General features: G+C 38.2%; 1 protein-coding gene across 7 annotated transcripts in view; it reads left to right on the top strand.

Annotated features, from left to right (window-relative positions):
• BMPR1B (bone morphogenetic protein receptor type 1B) overlaps positions 1-24863 on the top strand; it is a 380728-nt gene that overhangs the window by 146268 nt on the left and 209597 nt on the right. For all 7 annotated transcript variants that reach the window (XM_059665162.1, XM_059665143.1, XM_059665152.1 and 4 more), the window contains exon 2: positions 20085-20186. The gene's annotated coding sequence lies outside the window, so the exon portion shown is untranslated. The remainder of the gene's footprint in view (positions 1-20084; positions 20187-24863) is intronic.

Here is a 24863-nt window from a genome sequence, read left to right as displayed (position 1 = left end):
TTCTGAATATTAGTAATTATTTAAACTTAGTGGAAAAAGTATGTATTTGGAAGATTTCACTGCCTTTGGGTTAGGAATTTCCAGAGATTTTTTAAAAACACAGTTTATATGAGTTTTAAGAACATATGTGGTGAACTTATTTATCGTGTAACTAGAAGTTTATACTTTTTGACCACCTTCGTCCATTCGGCCCACCCTCTGCCTCCTGCCTTTGGCAATCACCCGTCTGCTTTCTGTGAGTCCTGGGGATGTAGTGTACAGCATGGTGACTATAGGTAACAATACCGTATTGTGTATTTGAACATTGGTAAGAGAGTAGACCTTAAAAGTTCTCGTCACAAGAGAAAAATGCTTTGTAACTGTGTGTGGTGATGGATGTTAACTGAACTCACTATATTCATCATTTTGCAATATAGACATATAGCAAGTTGTAATGTACACGTAAAACTAATACAATGCGATGTGTCCATTATATCTCAATAAAAATTAAATGGTATCAGAAAGTCAGAACCAAAGCAGATTTAGTGGGTTCATTGAAAAAAAGAGGAAAAGGGGTGTTAATTGTGTTTTCTGTATTAAAAGGCATTCTGACAAGTTGTTCCAAATCTAATCATCAAAACCACCATACCATGCACAAGGAAACCCTTTTTCTAAAGAGCAGCTATTCCAGCTTCTTTTACGTATGTAAACTATTGCCCAGGTTTCTTAAGGTTGTTCTTTTTTATTGCTTTTTGATTATTTTTATTGAAATGCTGATTGTCTGTTGTTAAAGAACTACATTAATTATACAGCCAGGGCCCAGCTTCTCAACCTTTTCCAGAAGAAGCCCCTCGTTTCCATTAAAGAGTTTTATGGGGGCTCCCCACACGTCAGATTTCACACAGCCGGCTACGCTGACTTTTTATAAAGGTCTTTGAATGCGATGCCAAGGCCTCCCACTAATTGGTTTATGGGCTCAGTGTGGGATCCGTATCCCTGCCTGGGGAAGCCCCTGTTAAAGGACTGTGGGAGTGAGGAGTTGTCAAACATCCCCAGAAAGAGCACTAAAAAGTCCTGGTTGGCTGCACTGTTGTTGCCAAGGAGCATAAGCAGAACACGAAACATGCCAAATGCTGACTGATTTTAAACAGTGACCCCTATTTCAGACTATACTCACTTCATTACATTTTTGGGAGCAAATCAAATCCCAAATAGCTCCATAGTGAATCTGAGTGCTTATTGCAAGGTTTGGCACTGGTTAATTATTGTTTTCCAAGTGGTTAAACAGTTCAGCTAACTAGTTATATTTATGTATTCTTTCAAGGGGAGATCACTCATCACGGTTATCTGTGAACATTTAGTCTTGGGATAATGTGCTCAAAGCTGAGTGCTTCATCATCTTCTTTTCCTCGGCAAAGGTTAAGGAAGCACGAGTACCCATTAAGCTGCATGTATCGACACTAAAAAGAGTGATTTCTAAACTTTAAAGGAGAATTGCTGTGGCAGAATGAAAACTCCTACTCCTTCGCCAGGCCCTGGTGTTTTCTGTGTCTCGAGAATCTGCTTGGCATTCTGAACCTGTCTTTCTTCTAGAGACTGAACCAAGATGTTTGTGAGGTGTCGGTGTAGCTTCGGAGAGTGCTTCAGTTTGGTTAATGTTGACATGTGAACAGAATTAGTAGAACCATACTGCAGTTGGCTTAGAGTATGGCATTTTGTAGGCGCATAAGTGCAACCTGTCTCCTTGAAGGTTGATAGCATTAAAACTAAATGACATATTGAGATTTTGGTAAATTTTGAAATTTCTTTTCTTTTTTGGAAGTTGGTGAAGGAGAAAATTAAGTAAAGTCCTTTTTCATGTGATACAGATGTGCTCATTTTGTTTGTGTGATACTCACATGCTATTCTGTTATACTATTAATATAATAGCAATGTGTAATATAAGCATAGATCATAAGTAAAGCATTATGCGTACTAAGTGCACAATTAGTTTAGTTCTGCAAACTATGAAAAGTAATATCAGTAGTCTGATAATAATATTTTATTTATTAAATATGTTTTTATTGATTTTAGACAAAGGAGAGGGCGGGAGGGAGAGGGATAGAGACAGAAATATCGATGAGAGAGAGACATCAATTGGCTGCCTCCCACACGGTCCCTACCTGGGATCGAGCCTGCAACCTGGGTATGCACCCTGAGTGGGAATGAACCAGGGACCTCCTGGTTCATGGGTCAATGCTTAACCACTTAGCCACACAGGCTGGGCAATAATCTTTTATTAATGCAACTATTACTTTTGTTCTTTCGAAGTTGGTCATAAGATTGCAAAATCTAAAGCAGAGAGGAACCTTGAATGGTAATTTCTTTACCATGGTGACTCCATGATATTTTTATCTCCATGATAATGTGTATTATAATTATCTTAACATATGAAAATTATGTTAGCCTGCTATTATTTATTGTGTAAAAAATTGCTTTTTAAAATCAGATTTTATCTCTTTATAACTCCTTGCTATGTCTTTATTTTGAATAAGGATCAGCTTTTATAGTATGATCCATAAAACCAGCCTTACTAATTTATATTAAAGATAAACATTAACCTACATTTACAAGTTCTTTTATGAACTTAAACCCCAAATTATGATGCAATCTTTTAATCATTGCTAACATTCCTTCTCTAAGTTGTACTAAAGAGAAGGGCCAAAATGCATAGAATACTTGCACTGCTTCTGTGCTACTATTAGATTCCTACCTCTCAATAGAACTCACATCAAAAGTGCTGTTTCATTGACTCATTTCCAGTGTAGGTCTCTAGAATGTTTACAATCATGCAAGATATTCTTGTGTAGAATTAATCCATCTTTACACAGCTTGCTTTTTTTCATCAGACACTTCGCTTTATAATTGTTTTATTCAAGATCCTTCTGTTAATTTTTTTTAATAAATATATCTTTATTGATTTCATAGAGGAAGGGAAAGGGAAAGAGAGATAAAAACATCAATGATGAGAATCGCTGATTGGCTACTTCCTGCATGTCCCCTACTGGGGATCAAGCACACAACCCAAGCATGTGCCCTTGACCTGAACTGGACCCGGCACCCTTCAGTCCACAGACTGACGCTCTTTCCACTGAGCCAAACCAGCTAGGGCCTTCTGGTCATTTTTAATGAAAACAAAACAAAACTGTGCCACCTGGTAATCAAATACATATTTGTGTTTTGAGTTATTTCCAATTACTATTACCAGTTAACATGTATTTGACATTTTCTCAGTTCTAAATGTACTTCGTATTTTTAGTCTCTTTTAATCCTTCAGAGGTAGCACTATGTTATTTCTCTTCGCAGATGAGAAAATTGAGGGTTAAGAGAGTTAAGAAGCTGTTCTCCAGTCTCTGAACAAGTAAGCAGAGTTGGGATATCAATGCAACAGGCTTATGTACTCTGAACATTTTTGTTTATGAAAAGAAATACTGAACTTGAAGGTGTTCTTTAGGTACTCTGATACATTGTTTTTTGGTGACTGCAGACTGGTTTACAGAGACTGCTCTAGGTACATAGTAATAGTAGATACATAATAATTGTTAAATGAATTTCAGAGTCCAATTCTGGTGTTTATACTGGATACTGAAAAATGACTGAAACTTTTTGGATTTAAGTTTCTTAGATTCAGTTAGAAAAATAATGAATTTAGGTGTTGGAAAAAATGGGACATCCACATGCAAAAGAATGAAATTGGACCCTTATCTTACACTATGCACAAAAATTAATGAAAATCAACTCAAAATGAATGAAACTGTAACTGAATAACTGCTAGAAGAAAACATAGGGAGAATCTTCATGTCATTAATCTTGGCAGTGATTTCATGGGTATGCCACAAATAGCACAGGCAGCAACTCATCAAACTGCAAAGCTTCTGCACGGCAAGGGAAACAAACAGCAGATTAAAAGTGCAACCTACAGAATGGGAGAAGATGCTTGCAAACCAGATATCTGGTAAGAGTTAATCTCTAGACTATATCAGAAACACCAAAAATGCAATAGCAAAAAAACTAATAACCTGATTTAAAAAATGGGGTAAGAAGTTGAATAGACGTTTCTCCAAAGAGGACATACTGATGGCCAACAGGTAGATATTAAAACACACACACACACACACACACACACACACACACCCATGCTCAACATCATTCATTATTGGGGAAAACAAATCAAGTGAGATATCACCTTGGACCTGTCAGGATGGCTGCTATAAAAGAAGACAAGTGTTGGCATGGATGTGGAGAAATTGGAACCCTTGTACACCGTTGGTGGAATATAAAGTGGTGCAATCACTATGGAAAACAGTATGAAGGCTCTTCAAAGAATTAATTATAGAGCTACCATATGATCCAGTCATCTCACTTTTGGGGATTTATCCAAAGAATTGAAATCAGTATCTTGAGAAGATACTAGCACACCCACGTTCTTTGAAGAACTGTTTATAATAGCCAAGATGTGGGAGAAATTAAGTGTTTATTGACAGATGAATGGATAAAGAAAATATGGTATCCTATCTAATAAAAGAGTAATATGCTAATTAACCATCACTCCTACACAAAGATGGTGGCGCTTAGTCCTCTCAGCCCCGCTGGAGTTCTCCAGTCCTGGGGTGGCTACTGAGAGCAGGGCCTGGTTGGCCGTCGCCGCAACGACCTGGGAGTGGCCAAGCGGGACCTGCAGACAGTGCACAGCGGGGCCCGCTTGGCCGTCGTCGGCGATGACCCGGGCAGCAGCCAAGTGGGCCCTGCAGACAGCAGAGAACCATGGGGAGCGGGCCGAAGCCGTCAGTAGGACATTCCCTGAGGGCTCCTGGATTGGAGAGGGTGCAGGTCGGGCTGAGGGAACCCCCCTACCCCCCCATGCATGAATTTCATGCACCTGCCTCTAGTATACATATAATGTCATACTATTCAGTCATAAAAAAGGAGGAAATTCTGCATTCTATGATAAAATGGATGAACCTTGAGAACATTTCACTGTATGTGAAATAAGTCAGTCAGAGAAAGATAAAAATACTGCATGCTTTATCTTAGTATTACATGAGGTATCTAAATTAATTAAATTCACAGAATTACTTAAGAGTGGAATGGTGGTTGCCAGGGGTTGGGTGAAGAGGGAAATGGGGAGTTCCCAATCAACAGGCATAACGTTTCATTTAAGTGAGATGAATAAGCTCTAGAGATTTGCTTACAATTGTGTTTGTTATCAACAATACGTATTGTACACTTAAAATTTGTTAAGAGGGCACATATGTTGTGTTTTTACCACAATTAAATATTTAAAAAAATAGATTAATTTTCCTTTCAGATACAATGATCTTTGGTCACATGAAATATTTTTCAGAAGCTATTTTTTTTTGTAGACTGAATAAAATCAGGCATGTTCTTCTTAGAGATGTAATAGTGGGAGGAGGGAGTGGCTACAAAACCTCCTTTGCTCTGCTTTGCAGTTTGAAATGTACTAGATTAGATGATCTTTCAGCACAAGGGTAATCTGAGTTCTAGGTCTCCTTGATCGTGCTTTTCTGAAAGTCTGTCTTATACCTGGGAAGAGCATTAGGAAAATGTGCAGTATGGAGCTAACTAACACCAATAAACTACCATCGAGAGGGTTGCCTTCCAGGGTCAGTTGTTTCCAATTACTATGGCATTCAGTTTCAGGATGTTATGTCTTGACTAGCCTGTGCTGTGTTGGAGACTGTGGTATTCTCTTTCATTTTTGGAAGAAATTTCTCTTCCTTCTGAAAATACTTTTCCTTTTCCTCCCTGCCCTTAGGTATTTAAAACATTTACTTGACACATCTGTATTACTCCTATGTGGCCACTTGAGTTCCTTGTTTTCACTTTTGTTGCGACAAGCAAGGTAAAGTTGGAGTTTCAGAATTAAGGAAATCATCTTACCATCTGATATATTTCCTTTATAGTGACTGCTTGCTTTTATATTTTTAGGCAAAATTTACTGTACTCTTACATTGGAGAAAATATATAGTATTTTGCTTTTTCAACATTACAAAATCTCAAAACAGGGACTATAAAAAAAGGGCAGAGGCAAATGTTTTCAGATATAGGATCAGAATATGTTCCAGACTTCATTGGTGGGGTAAGCTCTTTGATTGCCTCCCACCATTTATCTGCCAACTTCTCTCCTACCAAAAACTCACGTTTTCCTTCTGATTGTCTGTGAATTTTCAGGGAAACTGACTTCACCTTCTGCCGTTTAGATCAAGACAATCAGGGTATTTCATCCTTCTGGCTCCAGTGAGGTATGCAGGGTGGGTATGTGACCTAAGCCAATTCAATAAACTGAATCACAGGGCTTTGGTTGATATTGTAGAACAACAATGTTTTCTTTCTTGGTGAGCAAAGGGACTAGTCAGCCTCAGGAATTGCTGGCCCCTGTGTTGGAATAATGAGCTAAAACGGTATAGTGGAGAAGTGAAATGGAGCTGGGTTCTTGGTTATTTCATTGAATCATTGGATCAGGCCTTATCAGAAGCTCATACATACTTCTTAACTTTGCAGTAAGGGAGCCAATAAATCTCCTTTATCTGTAAGTTAGTTTGCGTAAATCATTGCCACTGAACGAATTTTGCCTAATACTTCAAAGCCTTTGGTACTTTTGCCTGGATCTTTCTAACTTAGTTTACTTTCCTAGAAGTAAAATCTCCTGTCTGCCTTAGACCTTAGTTTCCTCACTTATTAAATGAAGAGTTTGTATTGGACTGTACAAAATATATATTGGATTACTTTTTCCCTCCGCTTCCAAGAAGTGGAACTCATGCCTGCTTGATCAGACATTTGTTGACCTCCCTCCACCTATTTAGAAAGACTCTAGGAATGTGGATTTCTCCCATACTATATGTAGAACAGCAATCATGTTATATACTTTTAGTCATTACAATCTACGATCAACTCTTTCTGTTTTTGTCCCAGAAATATAAGGACAAATGATAGGGCTAAGATTTATGATGCTAAAGTTAAGCAGCCTGTCCCAATATAAATCAACTAATTTTGCTGTTTTTAAAAAATAACATACTGGCTTTCTAACCTTAGTTAGCTATATCCTAAATGTTGTCAATAATTAAAATAATTATTTGAAAATAGTTTTACAGATCAGCACAGATCTTTCACCTCGTATTAGAAGAATAACTCAGAGCAGATGTCTTAAAGATATTCTGAGTCCATGTCAAATTCACATGTAAAGAAAAGTACAGAAGTGCTTTGAAACTCTGACATTGTACTGGGGAAATTTTAATGAGAGTTTGGAAATTCGTAGGGACTTTAACCATCTATTTAACAAGATAAGCTAAGGAACCAAGCAGATTTCTAAAGCTGAATGGGTGGTGATGGTGGTGGTCGGTAGGTGTTGGTGGGAAATAACTTTTATTGGGTTGTGCCCAATGGTGACAGGCAGCAATCAGGGCTTTAAAAGAATTCAGTGAATGGTAATTTGCAGCAATCCAGTTTCATGTAGCAAAGATTACCTGCAAGGCACACATTTCTTTTTCTTTTTGAAAATGACAGCTTTGATATGTGTGACTCAATGATGAATGACTTTGTGAAATACTATTTATGAAAAATAGATGTGCTCCTCCAGATTGCACTGCAGGGCATTTAATGTTTTTTTAATGAGCATATGTTTTACAGATTTTGCAAATTTTTGTATCAAACTCGTCTTGGTCTTAGCTATAAAGAAAAAATCACATGATCATATTTGGGTCTTATATTGCTATTTTTTTCTGTTATGCTTGCTAACCAGACTTTAACAAAGAGCTTTCCTGTGTTCTGAAGTATTACTTAAATTAAAAATGTTTACACTTTACAATCTTAATTTAAGGCCAACCATAATATTAGCCTAGAGGAGTTTGCCCTGGAGTTCAGATGCATCTGCCATTTTGAATGGATGCTCCGGGGACCTGTCTTATTTTGTTTCTCTCAAGAACACCTTGTTAAATTTGGTGATCATGTCCAAAGTCAGCAATGCATGCTGAGTTTCATGAGTTATTTGGCTATACATTGGGTTGCATTTTTTAAAGCTGTCACTATTTTCATTGAATCTTATAGTGTTATATTGATTTATAGCTTGTGTGCAAGTGTGTGTGTCTGTGTATGTGATGGCTACATTTGCTTTCTGCAGTTTAAGAAATAGTTTAAAATAGTATCTTTTCAACGTATTCATAAGGTGAAAATCTAGTAGATAAAATTTAGAAAACAGAGGGCCTCAAATTTACTTGTGTTGCTTTCTAAAACACATGTTTAATTTAAAGCATTTCTTTTTGTTTTGTTTTAACTTATTGAGAGATTACTTTTTCCTATGGTAGAATAATAGGAGTTACTTTAAAAAAGGTATTTCCTGTCTCAAAATTGGCCTAATATTTACTTTCTCTGTTTGAAAGTTATTTGTATGTAACCTATTCATCCACATTTCCTAAGTTTCACTGACAGTTAACTGGTAAACTCAGATAATCTGGACACAACCAGCAGGAATCAGCATGGTTCACAGGAAAGGAGCCGTAAAAGCTCTAAAGGACAGAGCAGTTCATTCACTCCTTGTGATGAACTGATTTGCCTCCAAACCTGCATTAATGCACGAGCATTTTCTATTAAATGCAGCGAGTACTGACAGTGTTACTATGATCAGATTATTAGGTGCCTTGAGATGAGAAATAGTTGTGGCACATTTCCTGCCCTCATGGAGCCAATGGATCACTAGTGGCAGACGACAGAAGCAAAAATCATACCAAAGACATATGTAGGAAGCAGAGGGGACACAGGCATTCTGTGAGGGCTCCTTGAAGGACAGGTCAGAAGCAGCTGGGGAAAGGAACCATTATGAAGGAACCAATGCTTGAGATTATTAGTGAAGCATTAAGCAGCCTTTTTTGGGTGAGAGGAGGTGGGGGAAGGCTTTCAGTTGGCAGAAATGCCCTGAGTACAGACTGGGAGTTTCAGATTATTAGGCCTTAAGTAGGTTGTTCATGAAGAAAACTGGCACGTAGTTGTGTCTTAAACGCCAGGCCAAGGAGTGTTTCGTGTACGCACTTCGCTAGGCAGAGGGGACTCACTCGCGGCTCGAAAGCAGTAACTTGGAACTGGACTTTATGGGGAGCAGTTGAAACTCCTTAGGAAGAACTGGAACGCATTCGGAAGTTGCTCAAAGAGTAAAGGGGCTAACTGCACCCCGGAGGAAGGAATGGAAAGAAAGAGACAAATGCCTGGCACATTGAGAATGTGGAATCCATTGTATTTGGCGATTATTTGAATATAGAGGCTGAGGGAGACTGGTGTTAAGGAAAATTCCAAAAGTTCTGAGGCTGTGTGTCTTTGGAATGTTGGTTATTATTATTTTAAAAATATCTTTTTATTGTTTTCACAGAGGAAGGGAGAGGTAGAGAGAGATAGAAACATCAAAGATGAGAGAGAAGCATTGACCGGCTACCTCCTGCACGCCCCCCCACTGGGGTTCCAGCATATGTTTTACAGATTTTTCAAATTTTTGCATCAGACTCTTCTTGGTCTTATCTATAAAGAAAAATTACATGATCATATTTGAGTCTTATATTGCTCTGTTATATATTTTTTTCTGTTACGCTTGCTAACCAGACTTTAACAAAGAGCTTTCCTGTGTTCTGAAGTATTACTTAAGTTAAAAATGTTTATACTTTACAACCTAGGCATGTGTTCTGACAGGGAATCGAACCTGGACCTCTTTCATAGGTTGATACTCAACCACCGAGCCACGCCAGCCATGCTGGAATGTTGATTATCTTATTGACAGAAATCTGGGGGTTGGCGGTTAGAAGAAGGAGCTGTTTGTGGAGAGAAAACAGGAATTAGGTAAAATGGACTTCACATGTGCTCACCCCCACCCCATGGTTCTAGCACAGTGGTTCTCAACCTTGGCTGCACATTAGAATCACCTGGGAATCTTTTTAAAATCCTGATTTCTGGGCCTCATCCTCTGGAAATTCTGTTTCTTGTTATGGGTGGGGCCACAACATTAGTAACAAAGAAACAGAATTTCTGGAGGATGAGGCCCAGAAATCAGGATTTTAAAAAGATTCCCAGGTGATTCTAATGTGCAGCCAAGGTTGAGAACCACTGTTAAATGCCTCATCTGATGAGTAAATGTGTGTGTGTGTGTGTGTGTGTGTGTGTGTGTGTGTGTGTTTAAATGTTTGTATCTGCAAGTCATTCTAATTGATACACGAAATTCTTTTATACATTTCTTAGCTTTGGAGTTATATACAAATACCTGTATGAGCTTGATGGCAGACCAGTTACATTTTAGTCTTGGTAAACGGTAAAAGGTTCAGAGTTGAGATCTCATCTAATTTCTAATTGGTTCTTTTCAGACAACACTGGGTGGGTCTGTCATGCCAATGAAGTCTTCTGGTAAGAAAAGAGGAAAGTACTGTTTGGTCAGGTGCTAGGGAAGAAGACAGCTGGCCTGGACTACTGACTTGGTCTTAGATACTAACACATTTTAAGAAGACATGTAAAACAGGTCCTTACTTTTGCTTTTTGGTTTTCAGTTCATGCGAGATATTTTACATTAAGATACTTTATTTTTTCAAGGACTTTTGAGTATGTTCTTTACAAATGATAAAATGCAATTATTTGATTCTTATAAACTCCTAGACTTAATTGCAATATTTAATGGGTGATATAAAGATAAAAACCTCCTGTACTGCAATTAATATTTAATAATAATCAAGCGATGAGTTAGGATGACTTTACTACATCACACAAAATCTATGGCCCAATTCAGCATGATGATATGATTGTATTTTGTAAGTTTTACAAATGTTTTAGATAGGGCTAAAGTGATTTTACTGAATCCCTTAAGATTTATTAAAAAAAAAAACACACACACACCACACAAATGAAATGATTTGTGACACAATTCATTGACTAATTTTCTTAACACATACACCTAGAACCAACCAAAGCTGTGCCTCCTAACAATTATGACTTTAAACTGAGGAACTTGAAACTTGGATAAAGTAATGGTTTAAATGAATCTTAAGTGCTTATTGTAATGAGTATCCCAGAGAACTTCTCTTACTGCCCACTGAGGTTTCGATTGTAGTCAAAGCCATCGTAAAATATTTCTTGGTTTTGCTTTGGGAGATTGTGGCATATTTTTAAAACTTGGGCAGGGTGACATGAAGTGGAACTATGTAAATTAGAAATACTTGGTATTCTTAATTTTCATCCATGTTGTCTCCAATGTCAGTATTTCATCTTTTGTATGGCTGGGTAGTATTCTATTGTATATATGTACCACCTCTTTTTTAAAAGTTATTTTTATTGCTGAGAGAATTACAGATGTCCCCCATTTTTTCCCTTTTGCCCCATTCACCGGGCTCCTGCCCCACCCCAGGCCTCCACCACACTATTGTCTGTGCCCATGGGCTATGCATATAAGTTCTTTGGTTAGTATCTTTCTACTCCCCTCCCCCTTCCCTTTGAGATCTGTCAGGGTGTTCCATGCTGCCATGTCTCTGAACCCATTTTGCTCATCAGTTTATTTTGTTCATTAGGTTCCACATATAAGTGAGATCATGTGATACTTGTCTCTCTCTGACTGGCTTATTTTGCTTAGAGGGACTCTCCATGTCCCTCTTCGCAGTCTCAAAGGGTAAGAGATCCTTCTTTTTTTACAGCTGCATAGTATTCCTTGTATAAATGTAACACAGCTCTTTTATTCAGTCATCTACTGATGGGCACCTGGGCTATTTCCAGATCTTAGCTATCTATCTATCTATCTATCTATCTATCTATCTATCTATCTATCTATATATATAATAGAGAAATATGCCAATTAATGAGGACACCCTAATGGATGGACTGGACAAGAGGTTGTGAGCTCGCAGCATCAGGGGCGGGGCGGCAAGGGCCTCCATGCACCTGTGCTGGGGGAGGGCCTGATCAGCAGTGGCCACAGCTGCTTCAAGGGCTGGAGAGAAAGGAAGGGCCGGACTGGAGGGTGGGTGGCGCTGGGCTCCTAGTTGTAAATAAAACTGCATAGGGGTGCACACATTCTTTCTGATTGGGGTTCCAGACTTCTTAGGATATGTTCCCAGAAGTGGGATTGCTGGATCAAACAGCAGTCCCCTTTTTAATTTTTTGAGGAAACTCCCTATTTTTTATCCATTCATCTATTGAGGGACACTTTGGTTGTTTCCATGTTTTGACCACTGTGAATAATGCTGCAATGAACATAAGGGTGCACATATCTTTATGAGTAAATGGATCTTGAGAATATCATGCTAAGTGAAATAAGGCAGTTGGAAAAAGTCAAGAACCATAAGATTTCACCTATGTGGGATTTAAAACTGAAAGCAATAAATGAACAAGACAAACAAAAACTTATAGACACAGACAACAGTATGGTTGTTATCAGAGGGAGGGAAGGTGGGGGGAAAGTGAAGGGTAGAGAGGGCCAAATATATGGTGTCTAGAGGAGAATTGACTTTGGGTGATAAATATACAATGCAGTATGCAGATGATGTATTATAGAATTGTACACTTGAAACCTATATGGTCATATTAACCAATGTCACCCCAATAAATTGAATTAAAAAAGGAAATAGTTGGTACATTTCATATGTCCAAGGTGCTATGCTAGAACTTTTTTTTTTTCTGTTCTCACATCATATTTATCCTCAGCAGCTTTTGTTTCTCTTCTGTTATCATCTTACCGCTAAAACTGTTTTTGCCAAGGTCATGGATTACCTCTTTTGCTGAAAAATCTGTTGGCCTCTTTTTAGTGCTTTTGCTGTATCTCAGGATCATTTGAATCTTCGGTGTTCCCATCTCAAAACTGTTCTCTGTGCTCGCCTAACCCACTTCTCACCACCTGTGCCGATGCTTCTACGTCTCCTTTGCAGGTTTCTCCATCCCTCTGCCTCCTGCTGGTGCTCCCATGAGTTTAGTCTTCGGTTTTCTCCCTGGCCCTCTCCTGGCTCATTCGGTCCACTTTCCTAACTTCATTTATTAGTGTTAAATGCTAATGGCTCTCCTATCACCAGAACAGGTCTCTCCCCCACAGAACAGGCCCTCTTGTGCGACTTCTACACATCTCCACTTGGAATGTCCACTGGAGCGTCAGGTTTGACATACCCCATGTCCCAAGCTAAAGCCATCTTCCTTCCTTTAATCCCAGTGGGTTTGCTGCTCATCCTGTGTCCTCTCCATTAGCAAACTGCACTGTTATTCTCCCTGTTGTCAAAACCAGGAACCTAGGCATTGTCTATGATATCTTCACTGCTGTCTATCTCCTCAACGCAAGTTTTTAAATCTTTCCTGTTTTATTTCCTTAATACTTCTCAAGTGTAGCCACCATTCTCTGTTTTGATTACCGTGGCCTTAGTTTAGGACCCCTGCTTTCTCACCTTGAATCACCATACGTGCCCCTTCACTGGTCTCCCTGCAGCCAGTTTTGCTCCTTCCATTCTAGCACCTGTTAGTCAAGGCGACTTAACAAAAACTCATTCTTAAATAGTTCCTCAGAATAAAATGCAAAATCCTCAGTATGGCATATGAGACTCTTGGATATATGGTGCTGCTTAAATCTTCTGGTCTTGTATTTCATCACATGTCTGTGATTAGCTCCAGTGGTCTTCAGAACCCAGCTGAAGCATCCACGGTAGCTCAGATCTGCCCTGTGCCCTGCTGTTCCAGGTGAGCTCTCTGTCCCTCCCTTGTGCTCCTGTGACACATGTGTTGAACTCTAAGACAATGTATGGCAATAATTTGTTTGTTATACTTTTAGTATTTATGGAGAGGGTCTGTGATGCTTTGCCATATATACTTATTATTTGTAAGTATTTAACATAAAGCCAGTAAGGGTACAATAGGAATGTTAAATGAATTAATGAGTAACCATACTAAAATCAATAGAACCTGCATTCTATTCTGAAGTAACTCACTGCCTAGTGAGATTTAAAAGTACAAGTAATTAGAAAAGCCATCAGCAATTATGCTAGAATGTGGGATCAGCTATTAAAACTCATGTTTTTAAGTAGGAAATGATTAAATGTTAATATTTCAAGAGACTATCTCTTGAGGATTCTATATAATAAAAGCCTAATATGTTGTGTCTGGTTGTCCAGTCAGCCGTTCAACCAATCAAAGTATAATATGCTAATGATATGCTAAGGCCATTCAACCGCTCGCTATGATGTGCACTGAGAACCAGAGGGCAGGCGCTCCAACCAGTAGGTTAGCTTGCTGCTTGGGTCCTGTGATCAGGACTGAGTGAGATGACCAGACATGCTCTGGAGCCCTCCCGTGGTCTCTCCCCGGCTGGCCAACCTCCCACGACCCTCCCTGGCCCTGATCATGCACTGGTGGGGTCCCTCAGCCTGGCCTGTGCCCTTTTGCAACCGGGACCCCTCAGGGGATATCAGAGAGCTGGATTTGGCCTGATCCCACAGGCCAAGCCAAGGGACCCCACTGGTGCACAAATCCGTGCACTAGGCCTCCAGTATATAATAAAATGACACAGAAATATTCATGACATTCAACCGTCTCTTTGAAATGAGGCATCATTGTAACATTTAAGGTATTCAGAGTACTTTACAAAAAATTTTTATTGACTCTTTAAAACCTGTCTTTTGTTTTGTCAGTTTTAGGAGAACTCAACAAATGTGCAGCAGGGTGTATTAAATTTCTGGACATTTAGTTGGCTAGCTAGGATGCATGGGGATCAATGCTTGTTTTTCTTTTCCTTTCTGAAACTAATTATTATTACCTAATAAGATTTCACATGATTCTGGCCTCTGACTCTATGCTTTATAATTAATTCACTAATTACAAGAAATATAGTGCTTTTTTTCCCCTCTGTCAAAAACAAATTTAAGAGGACATAATGCAATTTTAAGAACTTGGGCCTGTTTGGTGACTCCCAGAGTTAAAAATCAAGGGGGCAAAATTTTGTAGAAAATAGTTAGCGATGCCTAACAATTTTTAAAGTTATACATGACTGTGTATCATGGACTTTTACATTGCTTAGCATAGCCGAGACTGTGAGTATTAACTCTTTGATTCCAAGGACAGGATCTCTTTCATTGGTTTTCAAGTCATGATTCCAGAGCCCTCGAATTCTGACGGATGTTTAAGGAACCTTGTGAGGAAGCCAAGGAGTAGGTGGGCAGGCTGTTGGTAGAGCTCTGTGGCCCTGCCTTGCATCTTCCCCTCTTCGATCACATCCGCTGTTTTTATGTTGTCTATTGGAGGTGTTTTGTTTTAAAGATATTATTTAAGAGTCGGGAGGGCGGGGAACTTCTAAAATACTTTGTAAACCATTGGTTCACTTGATGCAAATATTCGAGGAAATCATTTTGTTGACAATCAGGAAACGCATGAAAATAGAAAATGTACAACATTTCTTTCATTAACTACTGTTTCCATGAGTCACCTACAGTGACATCCTCAGAGATTTGGGGGAGAGCTGTACAGTTAAGGTGCGACATGAGCAAGGTGTCCTGTCTCCTTTGTTTTCTATCACTTGCAGTCAGCCCATGGCATTTCCATGTCTGGTCATGAGAACCTTTGGACCAGGGCCTGGCTAGGATTGGGGGAAGTGGGAGGTGGGAATTTGGGGAACAGCGAGAAACAGAATTTTAATGCTTCCTAAGAGCCAGGGGAAGGGTTGCTGATTTTGCCAGTGTCATGGTGTTCTCATCATAATGCTAAGTACTTCCATTCCAGGAAACTGAAGACTCAGGGCAGAGTTTTATAGATTTTGGCCAAAGGCTGTTCCAGGGGAAAAGTAAATGTTAAAAGGTGCTGACCATTCCCCTAACTTATTTCATTCTTTTGGTTCCATACTTTTCTTTCCCACCCCAAATAGGATTATCCTAGGTGTAAAATCCAGATCACTACCATAGTAACCACACAAATACAGCACAAAAAAGTGCTATTTGTTTTTATTTCATAGTGATGGAAGGAAAACTACACAGGGAGCTGCTTAAGGGACATAGATGATGGTACAAAAATGTTGTCTATAGGAGATGAGTTGGAATGTACTTGGCTGATACAATAATTTGTATCTGAAAAGTAGAATCTGGGGAGTAACTATCTTTTATACAGTTAAAAAAGTTGGCAATGTTGAAAACAACTCACTTTCAAAACGATATTTTTTGGGGGAGGGAAATTGAACTGTTAATCAGAAGGATGGGATTCTTTGCAGCAGAGATGGAAAAATATGCATTGCCATATGTGAAGAAGATTGAGGGCAGTTTATCATAAATAACTGAGTTTGTCAAATACATCCATACACACACCCCTGTTTTGGCCTCAGAAGACAAAATTCTAGGGCCACAGATAGAGAAAAATTGTGTATTTGTACATCTCTCAGATAAGTAGGCATTTTGTTTATGCAGATATTAAGAGGAAACAGTTTAAGAATAGGAATTAATCAGACCTGGTGCAAAGATATTGGAGGATATCAAATTTGCTGGACTGGTGGGAGTGAGGTCTGAGCAAGTGGTGAGAATGTCACCCGAAGGTTCTGATTCATCCTTTATTCCACTGCTGATTATACAAGAAGCATCATTGGACTCTTGGACTCAAACTATTAAAGTGGCTACAACCGCTTCAATTCTAATTGTAAAGGCAATATGTGTAGAATATAGTTCTGCTGCCCAAAGTAACCTCCGTATACACTTCGGTGTCTTCTTTCCTTTTTCGTATGAGTGTGCATCTTACATACAAAATCTATATAATACATTTTAATATAATGTGACTATTGGTATTAAAATTTGAATCAAATATGCACATGATTTCCTAAACTGCATTGACGTTTATTCATTTAACAATTCCTTATTTTGTGCCTGCCATAACCTAGGGATTCCCGGAATTCAACATTCCCTGAAAGCATGGCATTTAATGACTTCTTAATATCCTATTACATGATAATTTATTTAACTATCTCCTTATTGTTGGGCATTTACATTGTTTCAGTTTTTTTGCTATTATAAGTGATATTAAATTATTATCTTATCTAATTTTTTCTATGTCAGTATATCAGATTTTTTTCTGAAGTAAAAGCCCAGTAAATGTAATTATATTTTAATAATCCTCAATTTAATGGCTCTGAGTTTGGAGAAAATTAGCCAAACAATAGTAACAAATGTAAGACATAATCACTGCGGTCGTCTTTTCAGTCATCCAGAATTCTAGATGGAGTTTAAATGGCCCGGACTTGAACATCACTTTAGTGTGGGTGTATCACCGTTGTAGCATAGTGCAGTTGCCTAGTATGTAACAGATATTTGTTATGACAGATGGTGTCATTGTACACCGTGTTATTCATCTCTCATTATTGTTCTTGACATCTCAACACCCAATTCTTATGCATAAACAGCTTTTAGAGCCTACCTGAGCTCTTACACTCTTCTGGGTCATTGATGCTATAAAAACATTTCACCGTACCATGGCCCCACTGAACAAAAGAGAAGGAAAAATTTAAAGAGAAAAGAAAATTCCTGCCCAATGCATAGGTGTTCTGTTGTCTTGCAAGATAATAAACAAATTTTGCTTTTATTGAATTTTGAACTATGTATGGTATTTGGTTCTTTTGGAAAGAAACACCCTGCAAGTAGCTAATGGCCATAAGATAAAAGATAAGCCATAGTTCTCTTTCTCCCTCCCCTTTCTCTTCCCTTCTGTGGGGTGTGTGTGTGGGCGTGTGTGTGCACGTGTGTGCATGCTCACACATTCTCACATGTCTGTTTTTTCAAATAGGCGATTCGGTTCATTCCTTTCAGTCATTTGTAGTATTCACAAATATTCAGTCCAAAGTGTTTAATCTTCCCACGAAGCGCTTCAGAGATTCGTCATATGAGATCATTGGTTTCTCTTTAGTGCTAAGTCATAGCAAATTATCATCTTTTTTTAGGTTGATTTTGTAGAGTGTTAAATGCCATTTAAATTTCCCTTAGATATGAAGCCATTTATTTTTCTCCTAATCACTTAAAATAGCAAGAACTAATCAACCGGAGTTTTCCTCCTTGTTATGAATACACCAATCTACCCCTGACTCACGTGCGTGTTTCTGCCTTTAGGTCAGTGGGAACTTGTCCCAGCCGTGTTTTCTTTATTTCCCTTCATTCCTAATTTCTCTGAGGAACAAATGGCAGCATAGTTAAGCATTAGGAACTTGTTGCCGAAGGTGCTAACCTAAACATCAGTGCCAGGATACGACTGAGACTTAATAGACTAATTAATTTGTCTACTGCACCCGTGACCTGGGGATTTCGTACAATGGGCTGTACTCAAGGAACTGAGAGTCTGGTATCCAAAGTAGAGAAATGCAACTTTGTGTGCTTTATACATCAACATGCAATTAATACTGGGTTCTTTAAGAAAATAGATTTTGAAAATGGAACTTTATTCCATCACATGTTTTTGAAAGTACGATACTGCAAGATTCTGTGTGCCTTTTTGTTTGTTTTCTTCTCTGCCATTTTATAGCAGTGCTACACAGAACCCTCACATTATTTGATCCAAATGTGCAGCTGACCTCCAGAGGAGCCTAATTATAGAGAATACCACAGGTTCTGAATTACCTATTCTAACGGAGGATGCCCTCACAACCACAGTAACTCGTAGGAACAAATAGGAACTTGAAGCTTGAATGACATTTTAAAAAGTGTTTGCATTATGAATTCCTGACTGTGGTATTCATGTTCCTTTCAGTAAGAAGATTAGTTTTATTTCCTCTTATGTTCCTTTTCTCACTTCTCCTTCATGTTGGAGACAGTTTAAATATACTTCAAGGGCAGTTAACATTCGACTGCCACTGAATCCAAGGCACTGGATAGAAGCTCAATTGAATAAATCTATTCATATTAGTTTGTCAAGCTATGGGTTATGCTTCTCTCTGGATCTTGAGAACCCACAGAGAGGTAACAAATAAATGCTTTCCTGTTAGGATTTTATTTAGAACGGAATTTGTGAATTTGGAAGCATTCATCAGACCACCAAATGTCTGCTGAGCAAACGGCAGGCACTGTGGTAGGCACCGAGGATAAAGCAGTGAACAAGAATGACTGTTCCCAGCTCTGCTGCAGCTGATGGTCCAATAGTGGAAGTCACACGGAGAACAGTGGTTACCCCTTATTCGAGGTTTCACTTTGCATGATTTCAGCTATCTGCAGTCAACCGCAGTCTAAAAATATTTAATGGAAAGTTCCAGAAAGAAATAATTTATAATTTTAAATTGAGTGCTGTTCTGAGTATGGTGATGAAATGTTTTGCGGTCCCGCTGCATCCCTCCTGGGATGCGAATCATCCCTTTGTCCAGAGGAGCCACACTACCCGCCCCTTCCTTACTGAGTTGCCATCTCAGTTATCATCTAACTTCTATTTTGGCATACTGTTACAATTGACCTATTTTATTATTAGTTATTGTTGTTAATCTCTTAATTTATAAATTAAACTTTTTCATGGGTATATTTGTATAGGAAAAAACATAGTATTATGTATGCATCCCCTGGGGGCATCTTGGAACATATCCCTGGTGGATGAGGGGGACTACTGTAAACACAAAGAATAGCAACAGAACTCAAGACAAGGCTGCTGTGATGCAGACAGTGGAACAGGGTAAAGGGACAGAGAGTGACTGGAATGTGTGTGAGATGTTATGTTAGCCATGGCATTAGGGAATAGCTTTCAGGAAGGCTATATTAGACCTGAGAACTAAAGGATGCGATGGTAGCCTTTGGGTAGAGGCGGTCCTCCTTCACTTATTGGCAGTCAGTTCACCTGAAGGCGGCATATACAAGATTTTCATGCACTTCTCAGTACAGGTGTGCTGCATGGACATACTCGGAGTCCATAACGCTCAGAGGATACTAGCTAAATGAACAGAATGAATAAATATTGGCATATGATTTCAGAGGAAATTGCTTTGTCTTTCTAAAGTTATGTTGCCTCCAGTAGTGGAGTCAAAAATTTAGGTGTGTGCATTTTTGTTTTGTTTTTATGGAAATGTGAAGTGAGCCTCACATGGACAGTTTTTGTAGTTATATATTATTTCTTTTATTTTGCAGGTTTCAGCGTGGTCAAGAGAGTGAATGTGTCGGAAGTGGGTGTACCTCGCATGAATCATCAAGAGCATTGTATGCTGTAAATATCAGCGGCATATTTATCTGGTTGGTATTCTAAATCAAGTCAGACTTGGCCTGATAGTACACCTCTTAGAAATTAAGCCATTGATATTAAGGGAAAGACCATAAATTGATTTTGTGTATCAGCTTATGTTGAGACAATTCACTGTATGTCTAGCGAGGCCACATACAAGTTAGTTGAGGTGTTAACAAAGTCATTTGAATTCCTGTGGGGTGTGGGTGAAGGGGGTGGGACTGGTAGAGGCCAAGTGAAAAGAGTGATTGGGGACTTTAGGTACTGCCTGCAAGTGAGTGTTATTTGTATCCATTTTTAAAAGAAAACCTGGCGAACAGGTATGTTTGCAGCCCTTTGACAGGTCGGGGTGGGCAGGGGAGATGAACATTGGAACATTTAGTGTTTGAAAGACAGTCCAAGATCAGTAGATAGATAAACATAGTTTCCAGTTTAGGCTTTAAAGTTATTCTTGACCTGTTTCTTCTTGTTTTTACATTGGGAACTGCAGTTTTAAAGGTAGAAAAAATATTTCATTTATTCTCGAACTAAGAATGGATTTGATTTTCCGTAAAAATTCATGTTATATGTTGATGCTGTTCAGAGTCTTTTCTTTGGCTCTTCTCTCTACTCACTCAGTTTAATTGTATTCACCCACAATTGTATGCTTATGATTATGATTCCGTTCCTCGAATCCCTTAGTTCAGATCCTTATCATTTCTCAGTTATACTCTAAAATAGTTTAATATCTATCCACTTTTCTCCTTTCCAAACTGTCCATCATTTTGTCAGCAGAAAGGATATCTGATCTGACCACTTTACCTTCATTGACATTTGATGCTTCCAGGATTATGGACTTTGGCATATATGTCCTTGGATGCCTCCAAGATTATGTCCTTCAGCTTCATCTCATCCTTGCCTGCCATTCTAATCTTGTCACTTGGCTCTATCCATTCTATACCTGTACTCATAGCCTATGAGTTTTCTATAGTTTCTTAGTTCATCTGCTTGCTCATTCTTTCATGGTTTTGTTCCTTGGCACTTTCTGTTCCCTGTTTCTTGAATGCCATTCCTACTTATTGTTCACTTGGGAAATTTTTATTTATCCCTCATGATTATATTTAAAGAAAGTATTTTTTCTCTATCATTCTTTCCCTGGCAGAGGTAGACACTTCCTTTCTCTCCTTCCATAAGCCTTGAATACATCTCTGGTTTGATTGTCCATATAAACTTTAAAGTGTTTCCTTAGCTCTCTTAGAGTGCTCTGTAAACCCCTTCTGGATAGACACTGCCCTCTGTTTTCCTCTTTATCCCCAGCCCTCAGCTCATTAACTAGTAGGGCTTCAACTGTCATGTGTTGAATGAGCAAATTAATACATGCTTCATATTTAGCACATGATATTTATTATGGAACAAAAATTATAAGAATATGATTTAGTTCCTCTCAATAAGGTTGTGATTTTGTTTGGTGGACAAGACTTAAACACATGAAATAATTAGGGATAGTGTACAAAGGAATTATTTATATTATAAAAGTTTAGTTAGTAGATATGCATACACATATACTCATACAGGTACACACATACCTACATACAGTAGGTGGAGGAAGAGCAAAGGTCAAGTTTAAGTATGACAGAGGCTTCATGAACTAGATAAGAGTGTGATGGGATAGTGAAGGAGTGTACCTTAGTAAGTCTTAGATTGTTTATATAGGTTTAGTATAAAGCCAAATATTGATCGTTTTTATTTGTAAAGGGCCACAGATAAAACAGGAGAAATTAAAACAATGAATGAAAGTTGAGGTGGGTTCTTGGTATGTGATGGAAAGAGATTAATCCATGCATAGTGAAATCTGCACTGAATAATTAAGTCCTAAATGCAGATGCCTGAGTAGGAAGGGGAATGATTGACTGAAGGATCTTACAGTGACAGTAAGGTAACTTCTCTTGGGCTGGGTTTAAACAATAGCTGTAAACAGTGTTTATTGGGATCTAACATGTTACAACTAGAACACTGTTCACCCATGTGGGGAAAAGGAAAACAAAACCAGAAATGAAAGCAACACAAACAAGTCAGATTCATTAGTTTGCAGTTTGACAGTGAGAAGGGTTTAAGTTGAGTAGATGAGTAGATAAAAGAACTGTGGTACATTTATTCAATAGAATACTATGCAGTTGTAAAAAAGAAGGATCCCTGAACCCCTGAGACATCATGGAGGGACCTGTAGAGTATTATGCTAGGTGAAATAAGCCAGTCAGAGAAAGACAAGTATCACATGCCCTCACTTACATGTAGAATCCAATGAACAAAAGAAACTGGGGAGCAAAATAGACCCAGAGACATTGAAGCATGCAATGGATGCATTTCAGAGGGAAGGGGTGTGGGAGGTGGAAAGAGATTAACCAAAGAACTTACATGCGTATATGCATAACCGTGGACACAGACAGTATGCAGTGAAGTCCTAGGGGTGGGGTGAGCTCGGGGGAGAAAGGATTAATGGAGGAATAAAAGGGGACATCTGTAATACTCTCAATAATAAAGATAGATTAAAAAAAAGAAAATGAAAAGACAAACAAAAATTAGTTAATGAAGAGAAGCCATCTTCCTGAGGAGTCAAAAAAGGAGAAAATGAATTGGAGTGAGCAGGAGGTTCACAAACAGCAGGTGATTAAGTCTACAAGGGCTGAAATCTACAGCCACAATATGTACTGTACATTTCTCATGTTCATATTAGTTTCATGAGTGTATTGAAGATAAAGCTGACTCAGTCCAGGATGTATGAGGCAGAAAGAAAATTTAGGGAACTTATATCCATATCGTTCCCCAAGGTCCTTTGCACATTCCATGGTCTTCTGTGTGTGTTTTGTAGATGGTGTCCAGAGTTTTTATTTGTCCTCATGGGAGAAATAGCAAGTACTTATACTCCATCTCAGTCCAGAATCACTGCGATTTTTACAAATTCTTTTTGGTCCTTGGAACTTAGGATTGGAATATGTTCAAGCTTTTCAAGCGTAGGGAGATAGTAGCTTCAAGGTACTGCGGAATCTGCGGCACCACAGAAAACGATTAGATTAATAGCTACGTTTACCACATACCAAACCCGCTTTCAATGCACCTTATAATTTCCACAATACCCTATTTCTATGACAACCCTATTTGGAAGGGAGACTAGGGCAAAGAGAGGTTTTTGAGCTCTGCCCAAGATCCCAGACAATCTGATTCTATAATCTGAACTTTTAATCACTGTGTCCCCTCTACTATTTGAGAAGGAAAAATATTTTTTAAGGCTCTGAGATCCTAAATTGGGAATCAACAACTTTCAACAAATGATTAAGGAAATTGATGATGGAACCAGATTCCTAAAGTGATGGATTCTTATGAGAATTCTGTATGTGAGCCAAAAAGAGCTACAATTAAAATTTTTAATTTTTCCCACATTTCTCCTTTGCTCTAGAGTTAATTTCACAACTTCTATAATTAAGGGGTAACCCAATACTATGAGTTTAAAGCCAGAGTAATAACTAAACTTTTCAACATAAAATTAATGGTTCTAGACAATGTAGTGGTCTGTGATATTATTAGGTTGTCATGAAAATTTTAAAATTACAATTTGAAAGTGATCTTGAGTGCCCATTGTACTTGCAAATTTGGAAATTTTCCTAGACTAATGCAGTATGAATCTGTGCTTCATTTTGTCAAGTTTGTAAAAATTTATAGACTTTGTTATTTAAAGTCAGGTCCAGAGGAAACTGATAACTCGTATTTCAAATCTAGCCATAACTTTATTATTTTCTCATAATTCCTTGATAGAGGCAATCAGGTAGAGGTGATATATTACTCATACAATTTTGTAATATGTAGCAAACAATCTCAGTGGTCTTTTTAGAGTTTTTAGGGTTAGTGATTATATTTTCTGATTTTCAGAGGTTGATGTAACTTTCTCCAGATATTACGTAGGAAAATGTCTTGTTTTGGTTTGAGACATTTTAAAGCAGAAATCATTTTAGTATACCTTGACCACAATTGAAGAAAGCCAACACTCATGAAAGTTCCTGGAGAACTTCAACAGTGTTCTAGTTAGTGTGGCCAATGCTTTAATATGAATTGTTTGTCTTGAATCAGATACTGATTACAAATTAATCTGAATCAGATACTGAGTACAAATTAATCTGATACTACTTCCTCCCCCCCTTTCTTTTGGTCTAGGAACTGGGCCAACAATACTCATGCATTTGGAGTATGATGATGATGATGATGTAAAAATCAAACATTTATGAAATAACAGAATACAAATTCAAGATACAATTAGATACTGGATTTGTTTTGTTTTTTTCCCCCCCTCTGACTTCTTATAAATAAATTCAGGCTTTTGCAATATTGCTTTTGGGATCTTCACCATGCCTTAGTCCCTGCAGATAAAAATTTCTTTAGTCTTACCAGAGCTTTACGTTTTAAAGATTCCTTTTTGTCTTTACCACAATTGTTGAAGATGTGAAGAAAGAGTGTTTACTGAGTTGTACAAGACACATAGGCTGCCTTAATATGAGCTAGATTGCTAGTTAACTTAGATTATTATTCAATTCAGTGTTTTGGGATTTTTAAAAATCATCTCAGCTATGCATTTAGGCCACTGTAACTACACCAAATTTATTCCTCTCCTTTATGCCGAATTGACTATATTACCAAGCTCTATTATTTTATCCTGTGTT

Source organism: Myotis daubentonii, chromosome 1, assembly GCF_963259705.1.
Source record: "Myotis daubentonii chromosome 1, mMyoDau2.1, whole genome shotgun sequence".
NCBI lineage: Eukaryota > Metazoa > Chordata > Mammalia > Chiroptera > Vespertilionidae > Myotis > Myotis daubentonii.
The sequence above is the reverse complement of the archived record's forward strand: the minus strand, read 5'-3'. Positions and strand labels throughout refer to the sequence as shown.